Consider the following 26,208-nt stretch of genomic DNA (forward strand, 5'->3'; position numbering starts at 1 on the left):
TGAAATGCCCATTTCCCCACTCATAGCAATGCCCCATTTTGCCCGCGCATGTTAGAAATTCAGTGCACATCGTTACAGAATACACTAGTGAGTTGTGCGCCTAAATTCTAATCAGTGCCAATTAGTGCTCACTATTGCTTGTTAAGTGCTGTTATCAGCGGTCATTAGCTTGTTAAGCCAATTAAGTTACACGTAGTGTTATAGAATCCGCGCCGATTTTTGAGCCTATATCTAAGCGCACTATATAGAATCCAGGGTAAGCACCTCCAGCTAAATATCAACCCCTTGATATTTAATGGTGAAGGTCACATAGATTTTTGAATCTGCTTTTGAGCATCAGGGCCCATTTTCCAAGTGAATATGCATGCAGTGTTCCAAGCACATTCACGTAGAAATCTCCTCTTTTCAATATTATTAATCATCTGCATTTTCTGCTTATAATTCAGTCAACACACAGAGCAAGTTTCAAAGTCAAATCACTTCCATTTATCAAATATTGATAAAGTTTGCCCTTTCATATCCTTTTCTACATTTAAAATTACTCTTTCAGTATTCATTATACAGCCCCTTCAGCTAGATAATTGTGGATACTTGTGACCAGATGAGAATGGATTGCAGTTGCAGCTTTCTCAATGAAAACATCATAGGCATAGGTGGAACTGTCTATCTGTTTTCATATTTTACTAGGGAACCTGCATTCATTTTCATGCATCTAGTTCATTTAGATACATTTTAAAAAGTCCATGTAAAATTGATTTAAGATATGCTAATCTCAAATTAATACAGGAGGATAGGAGGCCAAATCAAAACTTCAAACACAACCTCCTAGTTAAACCAACTTATAACTTATAGGAAATAAATTATTTATGTAGAGGAGGAAAAAGCCTAAGGGACCCTTTTACTAAGCCGTGTAAGCGTCTACATACGCCCAACACGAGCCAAAATGGAGATACTGCACAACTACCGCTTGGCCCTTACGGTAATTTCATTTTTGGCGTGCATCTGCTACGTGCGCCCGAAAAAATATTTTTTATTTTCTGGTGTGCATCAGCTATGAGCGCCAAGTGCATAGGTCATTACTGCCCGGTTACCACGTGAGACTTTACTGCTAGGTCAATGGCCGGTAGTAAAGTCTCACACCCAAAATGGATGCGCAGCAATTTTCATTTTGCCGCATGTCCATTTTCGGCAAAAATATTAAAAGGCCTTTTTTACAGGCATGCTGAAAAATGGATTGGCGCATGCCCAAAACCCACGCCTACACTATAGCAAGCCATTTTTCTGCACACCTTAGTAAAAGGACCCCTCAGAATCTAACAGGCTTTCAATCATTGGCGTAAAAAAAACAAAAAACTTCTATAATTTTTATTTATGCCTCTATACTTTTATCAATGTAAGACCATAATGTTATTGATCAATTCTGTCCATTTACATAAACTTGTATTATAAAGGAACTCAACTGCTTACGAAATGTCTCTAGACTGTCCAACGATGGCCAGCGTTTCATGGCGATGTAAGTTAACTACTGCTGCCTCAGAGAAATAATGTAGAACCTTCTGGAAAAAGATTAAAGCAGAATTAAAGTCTAACACAGCTCTGGCTAACAGTAAGGTACAGAAATTTGGACTCACAAAACAGATTGTATTTTTCAGCTTATCCTTTGAGCATTGTCAAAATGGTGCCTCAGCATTTAACAGTGTTGTCAGCCAATCAGTGATATTACCTCCAATGACTGGAACAGAAGCAATGTCCACCTATAAAGGAACCAATGCACCACTTGACAGAATGCAGGTGAGCAGCACTCACTCATTAAACAAATGGGCTAGATTTCTATATTACCAGAAGAACAAACTCTATTTAGTAAAGATAAAACTGTCACGTTCACTAAACAGGAACTGGGTTTGTGAGCCCTTGGGCCACTGCCGAGGAGCAGCAGTGGCAGGCAAAACCACCCCACACCAGAAGCAAGGCAGAACAGACGTACCGGCAAATCCAGGCTAGGTCTCTGGCGGACAGCCAGCAAGCAGAAGACAGGTCCAGGCCAAGGTTCACAAGGCAGGCGGCAAGCAAAAACAAAGTCCAGGTCCAGGCAAAGGTTCAAAAGGCAGGCGGCAAGCAAAGCAAAGTCCAGGATCAGGCAAGGTTCAAAAGGCAGGAAACCAGCAAACACAGAAACAGGTCCAGACAAAGTCTCTCAGGCAGAAGTGCACAATCACCCACGACCAGGGCCTAAGACGCAATGCAAAGGCAAAGCCAGAGAGTTTCAAAATGGCTAATAAGCCCAGACAGGAAAGACTCAGCTGCAGCAATCACCAGGAAGCTATGGTGGCTGTGCAGGCTCAATCCAAGCAACCAAACCTGGCAGCCTGGAAGATCCGGACCGGACTCAGCTAAAATCTGGAACGGGTGATGGTGCATAGCAGCCACCTGTTCTGGCCACCAGAGGGCGAGGAAAGCACAGACGTAACAAAAACCAATCAATCCTCAGATTTAATCCATTAGGGTGAACTGAGTTAAGCAAATAAAACCATTGCTGTTCTCTTTCTTGTAATGGTTTTCGATGATCTCCCTCTCCGCTATGCTTCGATATACAGTCCAGCACAAAACATCTCAGGCCAGTAAAAACATGTCCATATTGTATGCAATGCTCAAGCAAAGGCTCATCTCTTATCTCTATTAATGGCACTATGGTGTTTTGCCATCCAAACTCTAAATTGTCTGGCTAATGTACATTTTGTTGCAGACACGGACAATGTTCTAGACCACAAACTCAGTTTCACAATTTGTAAGGAACTTTAAGCACGCTCTTTGGAAATGGATAGTTTACATTTAACAACAGTTCTTCAGAGATCTGATATGGATCCTATGGTTTCTACTTTATTGACGTTTTGGATTCTGATAGAGACTGGCTCCTTAAAATATTTGACCGCACTTACGGGTACTACTTTTATGAGTGCCAAAGTTCAACTTTTCCCGGATGTTTCCAAGGACACCCAGAAAAGAAGGTGTCAGTTTTTTATTATTGAAACCTGCTGTGTTGAAGTTAGGTGCATTGTTTTCCCTGCAGTATCCTTGTAAGTGTTTAGGTAAATATCAAGGGGTTCGTTACATTTTCTATGATCCTCAACATGAGTCTATTTTTTGTGGCCTCTGAATCTCTTGATTCTCAATTAGGGGCTCCACCTATTGAAATGTCTGCTACTAACTCACCTTTAGGTCTGGGGGCAAGTGAACTGTATATAAGAGCAAAACCTGTCACTATTATGGCAATGTTTTTTCTTTTCTTGTTTCTATTATCAAACATATAAACGGCGAGTGACCAACTCACTCGCAAATGCGCAGTAGAGACTTCCCTCTCTGTCCCGCCCCCGCGTCAATACGTGATGACGAGGGCGGGACAGAGAGGGAAATTGCGCCGCCGAGGTTGATACCGCTTCCCCCCGCCCGAGGTCGCCGCTACCGTTCCCCCCCCCCCCCCCGGCCCGGGCCCTCTCTCCACTACTAAACTTACACATCCATTCGCCGGAACGCAGCAAGCACATCAGCTGAGCTGCCGTCGGCCTTCCTTCCCTGCCTGTGTCCCGCCCTCGCTGACGTTACGTCACAGGAGGGCGGGACACAGGCAGAGAAGGAAGGGCCAACTGCAGCTCAGCTGATGTGCTTGCTGCGTTCCGGCGAATGGATGTGTAAGTTTAGTAGCGGAGAGAGGGCCCGGGCCGGGTGGAGGGATGGTGGCGACTCCGGGGGTGGGGGGGGGAAGGTAGAGGTGGCGAACTCGCGGGGAGGGGGAAGGAAAACCCCAATACCAGCCCGTTTTTACGGGCTCAACGGCTAGTTTCCTATAAATTGTGAAATGGATCCCTCCTTATCTCTTGGACTAGTGAGAAATGGAAGTTAATTTTTAAGTTGCTTAACTGATTTTCCTTTAAATTTAGAGATATCCCTTTGATTCTGTAGCAAGTTTGTTTATACATGTATCATTATATTAAAACTTAATAAAGTTAAAAAATGAGATTAAAAATCATTAGATAAGAAAAATGGCCTTTAAAAGTTGATGGAAGTATGAAATTGTGCAAAGAGAATATAGAGAAATGAAAGAGAACAATGCATGTTATAGAATGGAAAAAGTAAATGAACTGGTAGGAAGACCTAAACTGTTTTTGTTGTATTATTTTAAAAGAACATCTTCAGTATAGTGCAATCACATGTTTAAGTACCCAACAAGCTGCTATTTGTTTGGTATGTGTTAGACCAGCACTTGCTATTATAAATCTGGTAGCTCCAGAGTTAGGTGCAGTTCTCCAATTTACAAAATAGTCATTCCTCAAGTTGATGAAAGTCGACCGTCTTTTCCTAGTGGAATATCTTTCATCATGTCACTCTTCTCGGAATCCTTCTGATTGCTCCATGGAAGACCTTCCAATCCACTTTGGAGTATTACAACTGACATTGTCACGGTAGTGCACTTTTCACTAAGGCAACATATTACAGTGCGGTGGATGAGAATGAAATAGAAATAGCACCATATGATGGATTAACTTTACTGAATTGTACTACAGGAAAAAAAGAAGTAAATGTTTAGACTATTAGGGAAGAAACAGATGCTTTCTTTCTTCAATTGGTGAATAATAATATTAAGGTAAACACTTCTTTGATCTACAGTATATGAGTACAGCTTATAGCGTGATGCATTGTAAAGATGATTTTAGCCCACATGATTCTTTAAGAGTTATTCTTATAAAATAAGTAGTCCATTCACCAGCAATTACCAATAAAAAGTCTATTGGAGATTCTTTAAAAATATAACCATTGTATGGCATATATGCACATGCACTTAGTTTACCAGGCATAATCAATTTCTACAGTGAACAAATACTAATAGCTTAGGAAACAAGCTGTGAACTTATTTTATAACACCATTAAATAGCTATAAACATTTGTAACTGCTTGATAATACTACTGTAAAGGGCATATAATGGTGTTTAATGAGACATTTTTATGAATAATGCCTAGGAGGATTCCAAAAGTAGTTTTAGGCACTATATTTTACAAACAAGATTGGCAAATCATTAAACAGCCATAAATATATGTTGTAAAAGCCTAAGGTTTCCATTTCTCATCTACCCAAGTTAAAACAGAGATGGTAGAAAAACACTGTCAAGCTTATTTTCGAAAGAGAAAGACGCCCATATTGCGACCCAAATCGGGAGTTGGGCGCCTTTCTCTCATGGGCGCCCAAATCGGTATAATCGAAAGCCGATTTTGGGCGTCTCCAACTGCAGTCTATCGCGGGAACGAACAAAGTTGATGGGGTCATGTCAGAGCCATGGTGAAGGCAGGACTGGGGCGTGTTTATCGGCCGAGGAGAGCTGGGCGCCCTCGCCTGATAATGGAAAAAAGAAGGGCGGCAGTAACGAGAATTTGGGCTGCTTTTTTTGGACCCTTTTGTTTCACGAAGAAGTCCCCAAAAAGTGCCCCAACTGCCCAGATGACCACCAGAGGGAATCGGGGATGACCTCCCGTGACTCCCCCAGTGGTCACTAACCCCCTCCCACCAAAAAAAAAAGAACTTTAAAAACTTTTTTTTTTGCCAGCCTCAAATGTCATACCCAGCTCCATCACAGCAGTATGCAGGTCCCTGGAGCAGTTGTTAGTGGGTGCAGTGGACTTCAGGCAGTTGGACCCAGGCCCATCCCCTCCCTACCTGTTACACTTGTGCTGGTAAATGGGAGCCCTCCAAACTGCCCCAAAACCCACTGTACCCACATCTAGGTGTCCCCCTTCACCCATAAGTGCTATGGTAATTGTGTAGAGTTGTGGGGAATGGGTTTTGGGGGGATTTGGGAGGCTCAGCACCCAAAGGTAAGGGAGCTATGGACTTGGGAGGTATTTTAATTTTTTAAAACTTTTTACAAGTGCCCCCTAGGGTGCCCGGTTGGTGTCCTGGCATGTGGGGGGGACCAGTGCACTACGAATCCTGGCCCCTCCCCTGACCAAATGCCTTGGAGTTGTTCGTTTTTGAGCTGGCCGGCTTCGGTTTCCATTATCGCTGAAAACCGATACCACCCAGCTTAAATCTGCCCAAATCCGATGCATTTGCCCGGCACCAACCGTATTATCGAAACAAAAGATGGACGCCCATCTTTTTCGAAAATACGGTCTGTCCTGCCCCTTCGCGGACCGTTCCTCGAAGATAGTCGCCCATTGAGATGGGCGTCCGCGTTCGATTATGCCCCTCTGTGGCAACTCTGCATATTGAGGGCAATTGCCATTTTTGTAATTTGTGTAATCAACTCTTAAAATACATAACCTTCCACCTAAAAATTGTGACCCTCCTTTCCAGTTAAAAGTGCATGCACTATTCACAGTGACAATGCTTTTATGAGGAAAAGAAAGGCCAAAGGCTATGAATTTGTGCAATAGGAGACAGTGATTGACCAAGTTAAATGCAACAGAAAAGTCCAGCTGCATCAGAATTACCTCATTTCTCCCTGTCACAGGTGGTCTTTAATTTACTCAATGAGGCAGAAAAAAACTCCCCATTTCATGTTAAACAAGCTCCTAAATCCAGACTGGCATGGATCCAGGAGATTGAAGGAGTCCAATAACTCCTGCAACTGCGAAGTCACCACAGACTCCATCATCTTCACCAAAAGTTGCAACAATAAACCACCTCTAAAATTATATTCTTTAAAAAAAAAGGGGAGGGGGATGGTTAGAACAAACCTAGAAAGTGAGGTTAGATAATGACCATGCGCTAGGTTCAGATTAATAAAATTCATCTACCAGCAACATAGCCAGATTTTAACTCAAAAAAGCAGAGTAATAGTCTAAAACCAAATTACCTTTCTCCAAATTAGAAGTAAGCCTAGTCATCTCGACCACAGATAAAGTAAAAGCAACCACAGCAATAAAGTTATCAACAGTTCCCAGATGCTCAGAATGAGACATATATGCTATAACTGAATCAGTCCCAACAGAAACTTCAAGCTCTTGTCCCATATTTAAGAACTTAGGTTCAAGAAGGGAGGCAAGTTGTTAATTCTCTAGTGATGTTTCAGAAAGATCTATTTGAAAGCAGTAAGTAGTGTTTTCTTAAGCACAAAGAGGTCTTTGGTGCTGTCATTAGCTGCTCTATGATTGGAATAGAAATTTTTCACATATTGGTGTTAAAAAATTTTAAGGGGGAATGTTAACAAGGCAAGCTACTGTTTCATTTCTGACCTCAAGAAGGCATTGCTTTAGAAAGCTAGTCGAAAAATATCCTATATAATAATTTGCACCTCCAATGTTCCATCGCTGTCTGGCTACCTGGGTTCGTAACATCAAATGACGTCAGCCAGCCTCCAGCATTCCGAATGTTCCCCCTCACTGCTCTGCCCTCACGTCAAAACATAATGACGTCAGAGGGCGGAACAGTGAGAGGGAAGGGAACGCTGGAGGCAAGCTGAACTGACGTTAAGGGATGTTACGAAAACAGACAGGCAGACAGAGATGGAACCCCGAGGTAAAATTTAGGCAGCAGGGTGGCGGGAAGCGGGCGAATGCAGTAAGCAATGGCGCGAGACTGAGAGGCGAAGGACAGCAGCCTACAACGCTACATTCCCCCTCACTGACCCGCACTCGCAAAAGATGTTATGACGTCAGAGAGCCGAACAGTGAGAGGGAAGGGAAAGCTGGAGGCAAGCTGAGCTGACGTTAGGCAGACACGGAACCGCGAGGTACCCAGTGGATGACACAGCACATAAATTTATATATAACAGAAAAAACAGGATAATATCTGAAAAAGGAAAGGATACAAAACACACAAGACAGTGCAATCACTGTCACACACTCTTTCACTCTCTCTCTCTCTCTCTCTCACACACAGACACACACACAGTCTGTCTGTCTGTCTTTGTGTGTGTGTGTCTCTCTCTCACACACACAAAGTCTGTCTCTCTCACACACACTCTTTCTCAATAACACACACACACAAAAAACTCTGTATCTATCTCTCACACACATTCTATCTCTCTCGCAAACCCTCTCTCTCTCTCTAACACATTGTCTCTCTCTCTCACACACAATCTCTCTCTCACACACACAATCTCTCTCTCTCTCTCTCTCTCTCTCTCTCTCTCTCTCTCTCACACACAAACACACACACACACTCTCTCTCTCTCTCTCTCACATATATACACACTCACTCTCTCTCACACACTCACTCTCTCTCACACACACACACTGTCTCTCTCTCTCACACACACTATCTCACACACACACACTCTCTCTCTCTCACATATACACATTCTCTATCTGTCTCACACACACTCTCTCTCTCTGTCTCACACTCACTCTGTCTCTATCACACTCTCTCTCTCACACACAGGCGAATTGCAGGATATGAATGGCATGGGATGCAAGGGGAGGGGAGAACATAGGAGAATCAGTGTGCATCATGTAGAGGCCACAATCGCTGGAGACGGAGGGGAGGGAATGGGAGGGAACGGCATAAGAGAATCGCTGCACGTGGATTGCATCGGAGAGGATGAGAACATAGGGAAGAATTGCACATGGAGGGGAAGGCAGGGCACCGAGGAGAAGCAGAGGCACAGTCAACATACTGTAGTTCACAAACAACACTCAGAGACATATTCCAATGCGGTGAACATCACATGACTAGAAAAAGAACACTATGCTGAGGAGCAGGCTGAAGTTAAAAGAAAAAGAGCTGAAGCACAATGAAAAAGGTGTTCAGCTCTGAGTAAAGATGAAAAGGCACATGAAAGTCAAAAAGCCACTGCAAGAAAAAGGTCCAGGATATAAAAGATGACTGATAAGGAAAGTGCAAATAACCGACAAAGAAATGCAAGTCAAAAAGGCACAGAATTGCTGAAATGACGGACCAACAGAGACAAACACACAGAACAAGGCACACTGCTATACAACACAAAAGATTTGAAAAAATGACAGAAGAAGAAAGAGCAACAAATAAAAAAAAAGGAGAACATATTTAGAACATGAAAGAATTAAACAAATGACAGAGAAACAGAGACAAACAACAAGACAAAGGTGAAAAGATTTAGGGCGGAAAAGACTTGCAGAAATGACAGGCAAGCAACAAAGAACGACTACACAAAATATAACAGATTTCAAATGCAAAACAATTGGAAATCTGAAACAAAAGAAAAAACCCTGTGACACAGCACAAAATAAAGCAAGAAGAACTGATACAGTGCAGAGCTCCAACCACAGGAATTGCAATAAGAATGAGAAAGAAACTCAATAATATAGTTGTGGTCCAATGAACGCAGTCTGTATATTTTGCAATGACAAACATTTTCACAATGAAACACCTTCTGACAACCTATTTACACAGTGTTGTAGTAAGGGCAAAGTACAACTTCCAGGAATTAGGTATAATGAATTAATACAACAGCTTCTCTCCGGGGAACATGAATAATCAAAGAATTCTGTACAAAACATTAGGTCCATCAATAGCTCCTTAGCTTTTGCCTCCATGGGAGCTAACATTGCACCACCACCCGGATATGACCCTTATTGTTTTCTAATTAATGGTACTGTTTACCATAGAACAGCAGCACTACATCCTCCAAATGACAATCAAAGACAATTTGCTCAATTATATATTCTTGATCCTGATGAAGCAGCCATTCAGAGACTACGAATCTCAACAAATGCACACATCAACCATACATTAATGAGACAATTAAACAATTTTATGGCACGGGAAAATCCATTTGCAGACGCATGCAAGATGCTGTATGAAGTAGAAAATGAATGCATATGTGAAGCACAACGATGACGAATAGAACCTCCAACAGTTTCAATGGCCGTTGTTCAAGATCGCAAAAACGACTCAAGACGATACAATGCCCCTAGAGCCAATGAGGTGGCTTTCATTTTTCAAAATACAGATGGGGAACCTCCCTTACAAAGAGATCTGATAATACATTGCCGAAACAAGCCAAATGAAGAAAACAAAACTGAGATAATCAGTGTGTTGGACCCCAATCTAGAACAAATGGTATATCCATTACTCTTTCCATATGGAGATCAGAGCTGGGGGATACATATTCTTTGTCTAAACAACCAAAATGTATAATGCACCTTCATCGCAAATCAAACAACCCAAGACTAAGAGTTACGCAAATGCAGTACTATCCAGCTTATAATCGAAAGACAAAAACGCCTATCTTGCGACCTAAATCGGGAGATAGGCGTTTATCTCCCAAAAACGAATAACGCGGTATAATCGAAAGCCGAACTTGGACGTTTTCAACTGCACTCCATCGCGGAAGCGTACAAAGTTGATGGGGGCGTGTCGGAGGCGTGGTGAAGGCGGGACTGGGGCGTGGTTATCACCCAAACAGAGATGGGCGCCTTTCGCCGATAATGGAAAAAAAGTATGCGTTTGTAGCTAGAATTTAGGGCACTTTTCCTGGACCCTGCTTTTTCACGAATAAGGCCCCAAAAAGTGCCCTAAATGACCAGATTACCACCAGAGGGAATCGGGGATGACCTCCCCTGACTCCCCCAGTGGTCACTAACCCCCTCCCACCACAAAAAATGATGTTTCACAACTTTTTATTTTCACCCTCAAATGTCATACCCACCTCCCTGGCAGCAGTATGCAGGTCCCTGGAGCAGTTGTTAGGGGGTGCAGTGGACTTCAGGCAGGTGGACCCAGGCCCATTCCCCCCCCCCCTACCTGTTACAATTGTGCTGCTTAATGCTTAGTCGTCCAACACCCCCAAACCCACTGTACCCACATGTAGGTGTCCCCCTTCACCCCTTAGGGCTATAATAATGGTGTAGACTTGTGGGCAGTGGGTTTTGAGGGGGATTTGGGGGACTCAACACACAAGGGAAGGGTGCTATGCACCTGGGAGCTCTTTTACCTTTTTTTTGTTTTTGTAAAAGTGCCCCCTAGGGTGCCCGGTTGGTGTCCTGGCATGTGAGGGGGACCAGTGCACTACGAATCCTGGCCCCTCCCATGAACAAATGCCTTGGATTTATTCGTTTTTGAGCCGGGCGCTTTCATTTTCCATTATCGCTGAAAAACAAAAACGCCCAGCTCAGAAATTGTTGAATAAAACATGGACGTCTATTTTTTTCGAAAATACGGTTTGGTCCGCCCCTTCACGGACCCATTCTTGGAGATAAACGCCCATGGAGATAGACGTTTTCATTCAATTATGCCCCTCCACGGGTACCATTTGGCAATAAGAGACAAATTCAATCCTTTTCTTAGTGCAGGAAAACTAACGCAACAATATTTTGTGGATGCACATAAGCACATAAGCACTGCCATACTAGGAAAAGACCAAGGGTCCATCAAGCCCAGCATCCTGTCTCCAACAGCAGCCAATCTAGGCTTCAAGAACCCGGCAACCCTCCCCCCCCAAAAAAAAAAAAATAATAATAATAATAATTGTTTAATAATGTTCAATGGACTTTTCCCTCAGGAATCTGTCCAAACCGCCCTTAAACTCCATAAGGCCAGCTGCTGTCACTATATTCTCCGGCAAACAGAGGCAAACAGACTTAATTATATTCGACAAAATCAAAAACTGTTAAGAGTTGAAAAATACTCTGGGTTAATGGACCACCTTGCAAGTGAAGCTGCAAATGGAGGATTTACACCTGGCCAGGCATTTATTTTACCATCATCATCATTTGCTGGCAGCCCAAGAAATGTGCATCAAAATTTTCAGGATGCAACGGCAATAGTTCGCAAATATAGCAAGCCAGATCTGTTCATTACTATGACCTGCAACCCAAGATGGGAAGAAATTACTCAAAATCTTAAAAAAGGTCAGGCACCAGAGTTGTGACCTGACTTATTGGCAAGGGTGTTTCATTTAAAACTAAGAGTTACTACACGATATATGCAAAAAACATATACTTGGTGCCCCTCTTGCAAAAATTCATGTCATTGAATTTCAAAAGCGTGGTATATTCATTATCATGAAAGAGGAACACAAGCCGAAAAGAAAGGAAATAATTGACCAAATCGTACAGTGGGAGAAATAAGTATTTGATCCCTTGCTGATTTTGTAAGTTTGCTCACTGACAAAGACATGAGCAGCCCATAATTGAAGGGTAGGTTATTGGTAACAGTGAGAGATAGCACATCACAAATTAAATCCGGAAAATCACATTGTGGAAAGTATATGAATTTATTTGCATTCTGCAGAGGGAAATAAGTATTTGATCCCCCACCAACCAGTAAGAGATCTGGCCCCTACAGACCAGGTAGATGCTCCAAATCAACTCGTTACCTGCATGACAGACAGCTGTCGGCAATGGTCACCTGTATGAAAGACACCTGTCCACAGACTCAGTGAATCAGTCAGACTCTAACCTCTACAAAATGGCCAAGAGCAAGGAGCTGTCTAAGGATGTCAGGGACAAGATCATACACCTGCACAAGGCTGGAATGGGCTACAAAACCATCAGTAAGACGCTGGGCGAGAAGGAGACAACTGTTGGTGCCATAGTAAGAAAATGGAAGAAGTACAAAATGACTGTCAATCGACAAAGATCTGGGGCTCCACGCAAAATCTCACCTCATGGGGTATCCTTGATCATGAGGAAGGTTAGAAATCAGCCTACAACTACAAGGGGGGAACTTCTCAATGATCTCAAGGCAGCTGGGACCACTGTCACCACGAAAACCATTGGTAACACATTACGACATAACGGATTGCAATCCTGCAGTGCCCGCAAGGTCCCCCTGCTCCGGAAGGCACATGTGACGGCCCGTCTGAAGTTTGCCAGTGAACACCTGGATGATGCCGAGAGTGATTGGGAGAAGGTGCTGTGGTCAGATGAGACAAAAATTGAGCTCTTTGGCATGAACTCAACTCGCCGTGTTTGGAGGAAGAGAAATGCTGCCTATGACCCAAAGAACACCGTCCCCACTGTCAAGCATGGAGGTGGAAATGTTATGTTTTGGGGGTGTTTCTCTGCTAAGGGCACAGGACTACTTCACCGCATCAATGGGAGAATGGATGGGGCCATGTACCGTACAATTCTGAGTGACAACCTCCTTCCCTCCGCCAGGGTCTTAAAAATGGGTCGTGGCTGGGTCTTCCAGCACGACAATGACCCAAAACATACAGCCAAGGCAACAAAGGAGTGGCTCAGGAAGAAGCACATTAGGGTCATGGAGTGGCCTAGCCAGTCACCAGACCTTAATCCCATTGAAAACTTATGGAGGGAGCTGAAGCTGCGAGTTGCCAAGCGACAGCCCAGAACTCTTAATGATTTAGAGATGATCTGCAAAGAGGAGTGGACCAAAATTCCTCCTGACATGTGTGCAAACCTCATCATCAACTACAGAAGACGTCTGACCGCTGTGCTTGCCAACAAGGGTTTTGCCACCAAGTATTAGGTCTTGTTTGCCAGAGGGATTAAATACTTATTTCCCTCTGCAGAATGCAAATAAATTCATATACTTTCCACAATGTGATTTTCCGGATTTAATTTGTGATGTGCTATCTCTCACTGTTACCAATAACCTACCCTTCAATTATGGGCTGCTCATGTCTTTGTCAGTGGGCAAACTTACAAAATCAGCAAGGGATCAAATACTTATTTCCCCCACTGTATGTGCTGAAATTCCTGGAATAAACAACTTTCCACGTCTCCATGCAACAGTTGCTAAACATATGATACATGGCCCATGAAGTGGCCATAACTTAAATTATCCCTGCATGCTTTATGGGAAGTGCTCTAAACAGTTTCCAAAACCATTCCATAATGAAACTATTGAGAACTGTGACGGATATCCTAAATACCGCAGAAGGGATAATGGCGTCGGTACACTCTTAAATGGAAAATTCATTAATAACAGTTGGGTAGTCCCTTATAACCCTTACTTATTTTTAAAGTATAATTCCCATATAAATGTGGAAGTATGTGCATCTATTAAAAGTGTCAAGTACCTCTTTAAATATGTCTATAAAGGACACGATTGTGCCAATGTGGTTATTACAGAGCACCAAACTTGCAACTTGATGAAATTAAAACGTTTACTGACTCTAGATATGTTAGTGCTCCTGAAGCTGCATGGCTTTGAAATGCATCACCAATCACATACTATCCAGAGATTGGAAGTACACTTACCAGATCAACAAAGCATTGTTTTATACCCTAAAGAAGTTGAGGCTGCAGTACAAAAAGCTAGAACCAGGGACACCACTTTAACAGTGTGGTTTAAACTTAATGCAGAAGACAATCCTCCAAAGACCATTTTGTATGTAGATATTCCTATGTACTATACTTTCGACAAAAGAGAACGAAGGTGGAAATGTAGAAAAGCAGGACCTGACAAATTGGGAGAATGTATGCAGTTCATTTTTCAGCGGACCCTGAGCGTTACTGTTTAAGGCTAATTCTACTACACAAACCAGGGGCTAAGTCCTTTGAAGACTTAAAAACAGCTGCATGTGTTCTTTATAATACACTAGTAAAAAAGGCCCGTTTCTGACACAAATGAAACGGGCGCTAGCAAGGTTTTCCTTGGAGTGTGTATGTTTGGGAGAGTGTATGTGAGAGTGACTGAGAGTCAGAGTGAAAGTGTGAGTGTGTGAGAGAGAGAGTGTGAGTCTGGGTGTGAGTGTGTTTGTGAGAGAGTGTGTGTGAGAATGAGAGTGTGTGCAAGTGTGTATGTGAGACACAGTGTGAGAGAGAGTGTGTGTGTGTGTGGGCAAGAGAGAGAGTGTGTGTGAGACACAGATTCTCTGTGAGAGTGAGTGTATGAGACCAAGCGAGTGTGTGAGTGACTGTGTGGCACATAGAGAGTGAATGTGATACTGTGTGAGACAGAGTGTGTGAGAGTGAGAGTCAGAAAGACATTGTATATGAGAGAGAGAGTGTGAGCCGTGCCCTCCCAATCCATGGCCATCTGTCCCCTGCCCCCTCCATTCATCCTTTTCCAGCAATTCCCCTCTCTCCCTGAGCCCTGCCCTCCCAATCCATGGCCATCCATGTTTCTCTGTCACCTGCCCCCTCCATTCATCCCTATCCAGCATTTCCCCTCTCTGCCTGAGGCCTGCCCTGCAATCCATATCCATCCATGCCCATCTGTCCCCTCCATTCATCCCTATCCAGCAATTCCCCTCTCCCTGAGTCCTGCCCTTCCAATCCATGCCCATCCATGCTCCTCTGTCACCTGGCCCCTCCATTCATCCCTATCCAGCATTTCCCCTCTCTGCCTGAGGCCTGCCCTGCAATCCATATCCATCCATGCCCATCTGTCCCCTCCATTCATCCCTATCCAGCAATTCCCCTCTCCCTGAGTCCTGCCCTTCCAATCCATGCCCATCCATGCTCCTCTGTCACCTGGCCCCTCCATTTTTCCCTATCCAGCATTTCCCCTCTCTGCCTGAGGCCTGCTCTGCAATCCATATCCATCCATGCCCATCTGTCCCCTCCATTCATCCCTATCCAGCAATTCCCCTCTCCCTGAGTCCTGCCCTTCCAATCCATGCCCATCCATGCTCATCTGTCACCTGGCCCCTCCATTTTTCCCTATCCAGCAATTGCCCTCTCTCCCTGAGGCCTGCCCTGCAATCCATATCCATCCATGCCCATCTGTCCCCTCTCTTCATCCCTATCCAGCAATTTCCCTCTCTCCCTGAGTCCTGCCGTCCCAATCCATGCCCATCCATGCTCCTCTGTCCCCTGCCCCCTCCATTCATCCATTTCCAGTAATTCCCCTCTCTCCCTGTGCCCTGCCCTCCCAATCCATGCCCATCCATGCTCCTCTGTCCCCTGCCGCCTCCATTCATCCTTTTCCAGCAAGTCCCCTCTCGCCCTTCCATGACCCCCCCCTCGCATCCATGCTCCTCTCTCTCCCATGTCCCAGCCTGGCCCGCCCTCTTCTCCCCCCCCTTTCGCATCCATGCCCCCCCCTTCGCATCCATGCCCCCCCCCTTCGCATCCATGCATCCCTTTTTTTTTTTTTTATTCTTTTTAACTTTACCTCCGTGGCGGTTCGTGCAGCGAAGCGTCAGGGAAGGAGGCGGCGCTCCCGACGTCTAGCTTTCCCTTCGCTGTGTTCCGCCTTTTGAAGGCGGAACACAGCGAAGGGAAGGCTAGACGTCGGGAGCGCCGCCTCCTTCCCTGACGATTCACTTCCGGATTTGTTTGGTTTGAGGCGAGGGCGGGGCTCGCTGCTTTGAAGGCTTCACACCACGAATCCACAAACCCTTCAGCCTGGGAGTGACGTCAGATGGCTTCATGGCTTCAGGGCTTCACGGCTTCACAGAACGTTGTCCTCAGAACGTTGAGGGTGCGTTTTATTATATTAGATTTCAAGATGCAGCCAAGAAAATGGGACTTATTGATGATGAAGCTCTGTGGGAGAACACCTTAGACGATGCACTCACATGCAGCATGCCACTGCAAATCAGACACCTTTTTGCATACATTTGTGTTTTTGCTGTACCATCAAATGCTTTCCAAATTTTCCAAAAATACAAACTTAATATGACACAAGGTTTTCAACACATCCGTGGTTGCAAAGGTGATTGCTCGATTTGTGAACAATTGTGCCTTCAGAAAATCCAAGCCATTCTGACTACACATGGCAAAAAACTTGAACACTTTGGTTTACCAACAGTCACCCACAGAATAGAAGATCCTAACTTCCCTTCAATGTTGGAGATGAAAAGCAGAAAGCTGAACAAATGATAGAAAAACTAAATAATGAGCAAAGGGAAGTATTTCATACTATACTTTCTGCCTGCAATACAAAAAACATAACCCACATGTGCCCTTTCCTAGACGGTCCTGTTGGAAGAGGAAAAACGTATACGTATAATACTATCCTGAGCTCCATCCGAGGAGATGAAGGAATTGCAATACCTGTTGCTTCTACAGGAATTGCTACAAATCTCCTTCCAGGAGGACAAACTTATCATTCACAGTCTGTTACCTATTCCTCTACTGGAAATGTCAACATCAAGTATCAGATTAACATCAAATGATGCTTCCATCATTAGAGATGCTAAAATCCTTGTTTGGGATGAGTCAACTATGGCACCCAGTATGGCACTTACTGCTGTAGATAGAATCCTCAAAGACATCATGAACAATCAGAAACCATTTGGCGGGAAAGTTCTTCTCCTTGGAGGAGATTTTCGACAAACTCTACCAGTGATACCACATGGTGATCAAGCTCACATTATTGAATCCAGCATTAAGTTAAATAAACTATGAAAAAAATTGAAATACTAAAATTAAACAACAATGTCCGCTCTGTAGACCCAGATTACAACAACTGGCTTATTACTTTAGCAGACGGAAATCTTCCATGTCTAGACGGTTTCAAAGATATTATCGAAATCCCACTGAAGCACATTTGTGACGGTGATATAGTTAATGCCATTTTTAGAGAAAAAATTACATACTGTTTACAACTTTGCTAAAAAGGCTATTATTTGCCCCAAAAATGCACATGTTGACAAGATAAATGAGGCTGTTCTAAATATTTTAGAAGGTGAGACAATTACTTATTTAAGTTCGGACTCCATTCATGACTCCAATGATGAGGAACATCAGTTATATCCTGTAGAATTCCTTCATGAACAAACTCCAATTGGCATGCCTTGCCATAAACTGCATTTAAAAATTGGAGCCATAATTATCCTACTTAGGAATTTAAATACCAAGCGAGGTTTATGTAACGGAACTCGCTTAATAGTGAAAGACTTGAAAACTAACCTCATTATTAGTCAAGTAATCACTGGGTCAACTGCAGGGAGTACTGTTTTTATCCCACATATTGAACTAACACCATCTAACACTGACCTCCCATTTACATTACTTTGAAAACAATTTCCTGTGAAATTGGCTTTTGCAATGACAATTAACAAGTCACAAGGACAAACATTTGAAAAAGTTGGCATTTTCCTACCAGAACCAGTAGTTTACACATGGGCAACTGTATGTAGCATTTTCAAGAGTTCAAAACTCTTCTGATGCAATTGTAAAAGTCATAGATGGTCCTGAACAAGGAAAGTTTTTCCCTCAATGTACCAAAGTTTTCACTAAAAATATTGTTTATTAAGAAATCTTGCAAATGTAAATAAGCATTATATTTCTAATAAAAATGTTTAAATTTCTGCGTACTCTTTAGCTTTTTGGAAATATACTATAAATAAAAATTAAAACAAAACACAAAGATAAAAAAAAAAAGAAAGAAAACAATACATGGTAACATAGTAGATGACGGCAGAAAAAGACCTGCACGGTCCATCCAGTCTGCCCAACAAGATAACTCATATGTGCTACTTTTTGTGTATACCTTACCTTGATTTGTATCTGTCTTTTTCAGGGCACAGACCGTATAAGTCTGCCCAGCACTAACCCCGCCTCCCAACCACCAGCCCCACCTCTGCCATCCACTCTCCTCTAAGCTCCTGAGGATCCCTTCCTTCTGCAAAGGATTCTTTTATGTTTATCCCACGCATGTTTGAATTCCGTTACCGTTTTCATCTCCACCACCTCCCACGGGAGGGCATTCCAAGCATCCACCACTCTCTCCATGAAAAAATACTTCCTAATATTTTTCTTGAGTCTGCCCCCCTTCAATCTCATTTCATGTCCTCTAGTTCTACCGCCTTCCCATCTCCGGAAAAGGTTCGTTTGTGGATTAATACCTTTCAAATATTTGAACATCTGTACCATATCACACGTCATACCCCTGGACCATATTACTCATTATACACCCTTCCCAATTATTCTTTATCATCACAGCACATTCTTCCTAACAGTTCCCTCAAAAACATAATCGCAATTAGCCAATAACAGGAGTGGAGGAATGGCCTAGTGGTTAGCGCACTGGTCTTGAAATCCAGAGGTGTCTGATTCAAATCCCACTGCTGCTCCTTGTAATCTTGAGCAAGTCACTTAACCCTCCGTTGCCTCAGGTACAAACTTAGATTATGAGCCCTCCTGGGACAGAGAAATATGGAATGTAACTCACCTTGAGCTACTTTTGAAAAAGGTGTGAGCAAAATCTAAATAAATAAATAAACCTTGCTAGCACCCATTTCATTGAGAAACAAGCCTTTTTCACTAGTAGTCCAATAATAAAGATTCCATCTTATCTTTTTTGTTGTTTTGTTATATTTATTACTTTTAAAGTGAACTAACACAGCAACCATACCACGTTATCCAAATCTAATAATGTATGGGATAAGGACAGAGAATCTTGATCTGATAAAATGCCAAGTTCAGCAGTGGATTTTAAGACTGCAAGAATGTATGACAAGCAGTTAATATACAATGTTAGAAGTTTTAGCAGATAAACAGGAATCCATGTGGCCAGGTTGTCTTACAGGCCGGGATGGTAGAATAACACAGCTAGGTCTATCCAGCAGGCTCGGTGTTTTTTAATAAGTAGGGTGTCAATATATTAGTGGCACTAATCAGATAGCAGTGTTTTCTACCCAAATAAATGCTGCTCACTGGGACCAGCCACTGATTTTCAGTACCATTATCCTCATAGTGTCACTGAAAATCTTTACTGACTGCCAGGTATCCAGGCACTGCCAATATTCAGCACTGGTACCTAAGTAACTATCCAGACAAGTTAGGATAGAAAAAAAAGTAGCTTCCCTAACTTGTGTGGATAATTATCCGGGTACCATTTCTCAACATCTGTGGTACTCGGATAACTTCCAGCATCTACCTTATACTCAGACATTCAGCGCTTATCTGGGTACAGCCTGGTGTTGAAATGCTACAGTCTGTATTTGAAGTCAACTCTGATTACAGTGTTTAAATATCAGGAGGTAGAAGTTCAATTGGATCATGTAGCTGAGTCAGTCTAGCAACTTACAGAAGAGACTTGGGAGGATCAAAATAGTAAAGATAGCTGTTTAGATCATAATGCAGTGATAAAAACAAACTATCAGATGGGTCTAACAGGTTGCAAGTTTTCTGATTTACTAGGGGGGGGGGGGGTCTTTTTACTAAGGTGAGCCGAAAAATGGGCTGCACTAGTGTAGGTACATGTTTTGTGCTCATGCAGATCCATTTTTTTAGCGCGCCTGTAAAAAAAGGCCTTTTAAAATTTTTGCCGAAAATGGACATGCGGCAAAATAAAAATTGGCACGCGTCCATTTTGGGTCTCAGACCTTATCGCCCACCATTGACTTAGCAGTAAGGTCTCACATGGTAACAGTGCGGTAATCGTCTACATGCGTAGAATGACGATTACCACCTGGTTTCTGCCGCACAAAGGAAAAGAAAAATTATTTTCCGGCGTGCGTAGCGGACACACTTAAAAAATGAAATTACCGACCAGGCTTTGTGGTAACTCCAAAGTGATGTACGTTGGGCACACGTGGGCGCCTACGCGGCTTTATAAAAGGGCCCCTAGAACTCCTAGCACAAGTGCTCATGATGCCAAGTCTGTCTGGCATTGGCATGCTATTGGGGAATCTAAGAAAAGAAGATTTTGTGCATGCTAATATTGCTCATTATTTTGATTATTACAGTCATGGTTAGGCATTAGAAAGGCATAAAAATAAAATTTGCAGGTAGTTACACTCTGGGACTTAGCAGTGTAGACCACATGGCTAGGATGAATGGATAAGCTGCATGGTCCTTTTCTGCCATCATGTACTTCATTGCTATGTGTGCAGGAAAATATTAAAAATTGCTTTTCAGTCTTGCTTTAATCGATAATACATTTTTTAAATCCCCTGTCTTTGACCCAAATGTGACTTTCCTGGTATATCTCAAAGAACAAAGCGAAACATGAGCATGTTGGGTCCTGGTCATATGGTGGAATACTAAAAGAATATGAGAAAGTGAAACTCTAAAAAGAAGTGCAATAACAATTTCAAAAAAAAATATATATATATATCTGGAACAATAGATATTGTTAACAGTGAAGATGGGCATCTTGGATATTTATGACTGACATCATCATTGATTGCTCATGACTTATCACTGACATTATGATGGTCTGTTGGAAGAAAGAATATTATTACTCCACAAGTTGATGATTTTGATTCATTGAATGTGATTTGAAGAAAGGTTGCTCTGGTGGGAGACTTCAGAGTACTGGATTTACAAGTGACTAAAAGAACTATGATCACATATTGATGCAAAATATCGCCAGATATATGTTATTTAATTGTGTATTGAAACAGTATTTTGGAGAATTGTATGCGATTTTAAATGTGTTGGTGAATGTGAGTGTGTATGGATTGGTTTGATGTAACTATGGGTTAAGGGAATGGATTTAAATTTAGGAAGATTGTATTGATTTATTAATAAAGAATGTTTTTAAAATGTCAAACGGTTACTAGTGAGTAATTTGTAGTACAATACGTGCAACCAATTATAGAGTTTAGACCTAGATTGAGTTTGTGAAAGAACAATGTATGAGATAAGGCACCTCTCAAGAACAATGTATGTCCCTGAAGCTAGCTTGTGCAGAAGGGAGGTGTAGGAGATAAAGCACCTCTCCAGAACAAGGTGTGTCCCTGAGGCCAGCTTGTGCAGAAGGGGGGGGCAGGTACTCTTGAGGTTCAGGAGATAAGTTACCTGGCCAGTGGTTTGTTTTCTTGAACCGAGAGAGTGTGACGGCATCCCCATGCACATTTCTGGATACGTTTTAGCTTAAAAAGGGGGCTTGTTGCGGCAGAACTCTGGGGCTCGTTCTGTGGATGGATGCATCATGCAGAAAAGACTTGTTCCTGGTCTTAGGGAGACTTCAGACTTTTTCGCTGCAACAGGCCCCCCAGCTGATGAGATAAGGGCCTGAATGATGTAATTCCTGACCAGTGATGATGTGTATGCATATGTATATATCTATATCTATATCTATATATAGATATAGATATAGAGATAGAGATTCTTTTACTTTTCTATAGCCTTCCTTTAGTAATGTACTTGATTAGTGTGTTTATTTCTTAATCATTGTGATGCAGTAACAATAATGACTTATACACTCTCCAATTAAAGTGCAAATAAAGAGTTTCATTTATCCAATACGAACCTAAAATAATCTGTAGTATTTTAGTCTTTGAGCAGTGTGTGGTGATCAAGTGAGCAGGCTGCAACACTGAAGCAATACACTATGCTATGTCGTATTTTAACAACGACAATGGTAGAAGTGGGTTGTGTGAGGCCAAAGAGTGTTGGGTATGGGCTACAGGGGGATGGTGTTACTGGGATGGGTAGTTGGAGAAAAAAAGAACTTATTGGAGAAGGACTCAGAGGGGGGTAGGAAGAATATTTCTAGTGAGTTAGTGGGAGATAAGATGGTGGGAATGGGTTGTGGAAGAGAGAGTGGTGGCATGGGAAGATGTACGCTGGGGAGAGGGACGGACATGGATGCACTGGCAGGAAGAACGATGGGGACAGTTTGGATATGGAAACTATAATGAGAATGCAAGTCTTTTCTATTATCTTTGTAATTCTTTTGTTGCATAGAGTACACTGAAATTACATTTAAAGAATTCCTTTACGATTATTCACATACAGGGGAAGGGGAAAGGGACATTTAAATAAAGTTTTAAATAATTCACAATGAATAAAGAAAAAAGATTAACAAAAAATGTCTGCACTGCTACAGTACATCCAAATCCTTCAGCTTGGTGATGAGAACTGAATTGAAGCAGACACTAATCATTTCTGCAGTTTCACACTATAACTCACATAGATATACTGATCACGTAGAAAGAGGCTACAGTTTTTGGCAGGGATACATGCTGTTAGTAGGATTTACAGTGTGTGACATGGAGAATAGGATACTACTTGCAACTCTTCTACCTCTGTCATCTCTGTCTGACATTGCCAGACTGGAAGGGAAAAAATGTACAGGTGGGGGGAGGGGACAATGGCAAACATTTACAAAGAGGATTCTGCTAAACTTTCACTTTGAAACTTTTCTTATGGAAAAACACACTAAGACATCTGCTTTGTCATTTTGCATGGGTACTTCAACCAGACCATTAATGGAAGACGTAACTAACTTGGTTAGTCTCACTCACACACACAAGGAGTGACTCGGGCTGCACATACTGCAGCAGGACATGTTTATCCACTCCTACCCTAGCTGAGATAATATTTAACCGTATCTCTGACCTCGTGTGCAACTTTCTTTAATCAGTAACCTTACTTTCTAACTCTTCCTACTTTCTTATCCATATGTTACATCTTAGCTTTACCCTTCATTATCAATTAAAATGTTCTATTACTTATTGTGTTGACATTGTAAGTAGTACGCCATGCCATACTTTGTATTGTTATTTGAATATTTTTACTGCTGTAATTGCCTATTTCTTGTATTTGATCTATTTTTACTGTACACCACCTTGAGTGAATTTATTTATTTATTTGTTAAATTTGTACCCCACATTTTCCCACCTATTTGCAGGCTCAATGTGGCTTATGTGGTACTGTAAAGGCATTCGCCAGTCGGTTAATAACAAATACAAGATTATATTGTGGTTGAATGAGGTTGGTGTGTATTAGACTCCATGAGGGTCGAAGGGAAAGAAGACTGTAGATTGTCCTGTACGATCATTGGTTATGCTATGCTGCTGGGTGTGGGGATTTACGTTGGATCGGTGGGGTAAGTCTTTTTGAAGAGGTTGGTTTTTAGTGATTTCCTGAAATTTAGGTCCTTCAAAAAGGCAGTAAATAAATCCTAATAAATAAATATAATTACAATAATCCATGCACTTTTCAAAATATGCATATATTTCCATATCGTATTCCAACCCTGCCTAAGGAACTCCTTTCCCTTCTGAAGTTCAACTAAAGGATGTAGTGGCACTACATGCATAATTTTATACTAATCGGAGAACATTTTTCTTCACTCAACGTGTAATTAAACTCTGGAATTCGTTGACAGAGAATGTGGTAAAGGCGATTAGCTTAGCGGAGTTTTAAAAATGTTTGGACGGCTTCCTAAAGGAAAAGTCCATAGACCGTTATTAAATGGACTTGGGGAAAATTCACTATTTCTGGGATAAGCAGTATAAAATGTTTTGTACATTTTTGAGATCTTGCCGGGTATTTGTGACCTGGATTGGCTGCTGTTGGAAACAGGATGCTGGGCTCGATGGACCTTTGATATTTCCCAGTATGGCAATACTTATGTACTACTAATACTTATCGCTTCTATAAATAGTACTCAAAATGGTTGCTGAAAAAAACTGCGCTAAGTGTTATTCTATAAAGGGTGTGTGCCAGTGGCGTACCTAGGGTAGTTGACACCCAGGGCCGGTCATTTTTTAACCCCCCCCCCCCCCCCCCCCCCAAAATCCAGTACTAGGCATGCCGAGAATACAAAACACTTAGGACCTATAAAGCAATTCTACCATACCATAAGCAGTCATTTCTACGAGTCATACAAGGAAAAGGAAAGCATCTTAAACACTACAGTGAGCACTAGAACATCAATTCACCTATTGTAAAACGAAACCAGACAGAATAGTACAGATCGTAGATCCTGCACAGTCAATGCCAACTGAAAGCCATGTCTTTTTCACAAACACAGATACACCCTAATCCACTATAGAATAAGTAATCATAAACTTTCTATTTAGACAAAAATTAAACTGAACCCCCAATGCCAGACTCTGCATACAATGCAACACCACAGAAACAGAAACTGTCCCCTAGTACTGTGCAAAATATAAAGACAGCAGATGTAAATTTGAAAAAAACTAACAAGTACCAATCACCACTTTACAAATTAACAAATAGAAATAAAACAAATATAGAAAGTAAAATAATACCATTTTATTGGACTAATACATTTAGCTTTCAGAGGCCAAAACCTCCGTCCTCGGGTCAGTACAGTATAGTGCTGTTACAGTATAGTGCTGACCTGAGGAAGGGGGTTTTATTCTCCGAAAGTTAGTCAAAATGTATTAAAATTAGTCCAATAAAAAGATTACCTTATTTACATGTTCTATTATAAACATTTAACACATCTACAATACTTTATCCTAAAGCAAAAAATATAAAAAATTATATTTTATTTACAGTTTGTTGTCTCTGGTTTCTGCTTTCCTCATCTTCTTTTCACCGTCTTCCTTCCATCCAGCATCTGTCTTCACTCTCTCTCTCTCTCTGCCATCCAGTGTCTGCCCTCTCTGCTGTCCCTTCCATCCACTGCCTGCCCTTTCTCTCTGCCCCTTCAATCCACCATTTGCCCTCCCTCTCCCATCCATCCAGGGTCTGCCCTCCCTCTCGCTCCCCCTTCCATCTAGGATCTGTCCCCTCTCTCTCTCTGCCCCTTTTTTCAGCCCCCAGTTGCAGCCCCCTTCTCCCCTCTGAACACCCCCACCCCAGTCCCCTTCTTCCCTCCCCTTCTCCTGTCTGAGACCCCCACCACAGTCCCCTTCTCCCCTCCCCTCTCTGAGACCCCCACCCCAGTCCCCTTCTCTCCTCTGAACACCCCCACCCCAGTCCCCTTCTCCTCTCCCCTTCCCTTCTCCCCTCTGAGATCCCCACTCCAGTCCCCTTCTCCCCTCTGAGATCCCCACCCCAGTCCCCTTCTCCCCTCCCCTTTTCTCCTCTGAACACCCCCACCCCAGTCCCCTTCTCCCCTCTGAGATCCCCACCCCAGTCCCCTTCTCCCCTCCCCCTCCCCTGTCTGAGATCCCCACCCCAGTCCCCTTCTCCCCTCTGAACACCCCCACCCCAGTCCCCTTCTCCCCTCCCCTTCCCCTGTCTGAGACCCCACCCCAGTCCCCTTCTCCCCACCCCAGTCCCCTTCTCCCCTCCCCTTTCCCCCTCTGAATACCCCACCCCAGTCCCCTTCTCCCCTCTGAGATCCCCACCCCAGTCCCCTTCTCCCCTCCCCTGTCTGAGACCCCCACCCCAGTCCCCTTCTCCCCTCTGAACACCCCCACCTGAGTCCCTTTCGCCCCTCTCCTCCCCCACCTCAGTCCCGTTAAAACCGGCGAAGCAGTGTCGCAGGCAGCGCCTCATGCCCTGCTTGTAAAAAAAAAAATCAAATCTCCTTCCTTCTCCTCATCTTGACGTTGACTCGGGCCTTCCAATCAAATTGATTGGAAGGCCGAGTCGACGTCAAGACGAGGAGGAGAAGGAAGGAGATTTGATTTTTTTTTTTTACAAGCAGGGCATGAGGCGCTGCCTGCGACACTGCTTCGCCGTTTTTTTAAATGTGCGGCGCCGCGGGAACGGCCACGG

At 42.9% G+C, this 26,208-nt stretch overlaps 1 pseudogene; it reads left to right on the top strand.

Moving 5' to 3' along the window:
* The first annotated feature begins 1,728 nt into the window (after positions 1–1,728).
* On the top strand, positions 1,729–17,977 carry LOC115461844 (annotated as a pseudogene).
* The last annotated feature ends 8,231 nt before the right edge of the window (positions 17,978–26,208 follow it).

The sequence above is a fragment of the Microcaecilia unicolor genome, chromosome 2 (assembly GCF_901765095.1).
Source record: "Microcaecilia unicolor chromosome 2, aMicUni1.1, whole genome shotgun sequence".
Lineage (NCBI taxonomy): Eukaryota > Metazoa > Chordata > Amphibia > Gymnophiona > Siphonopidae > Microcaecilia > Microcaecilia unicolor.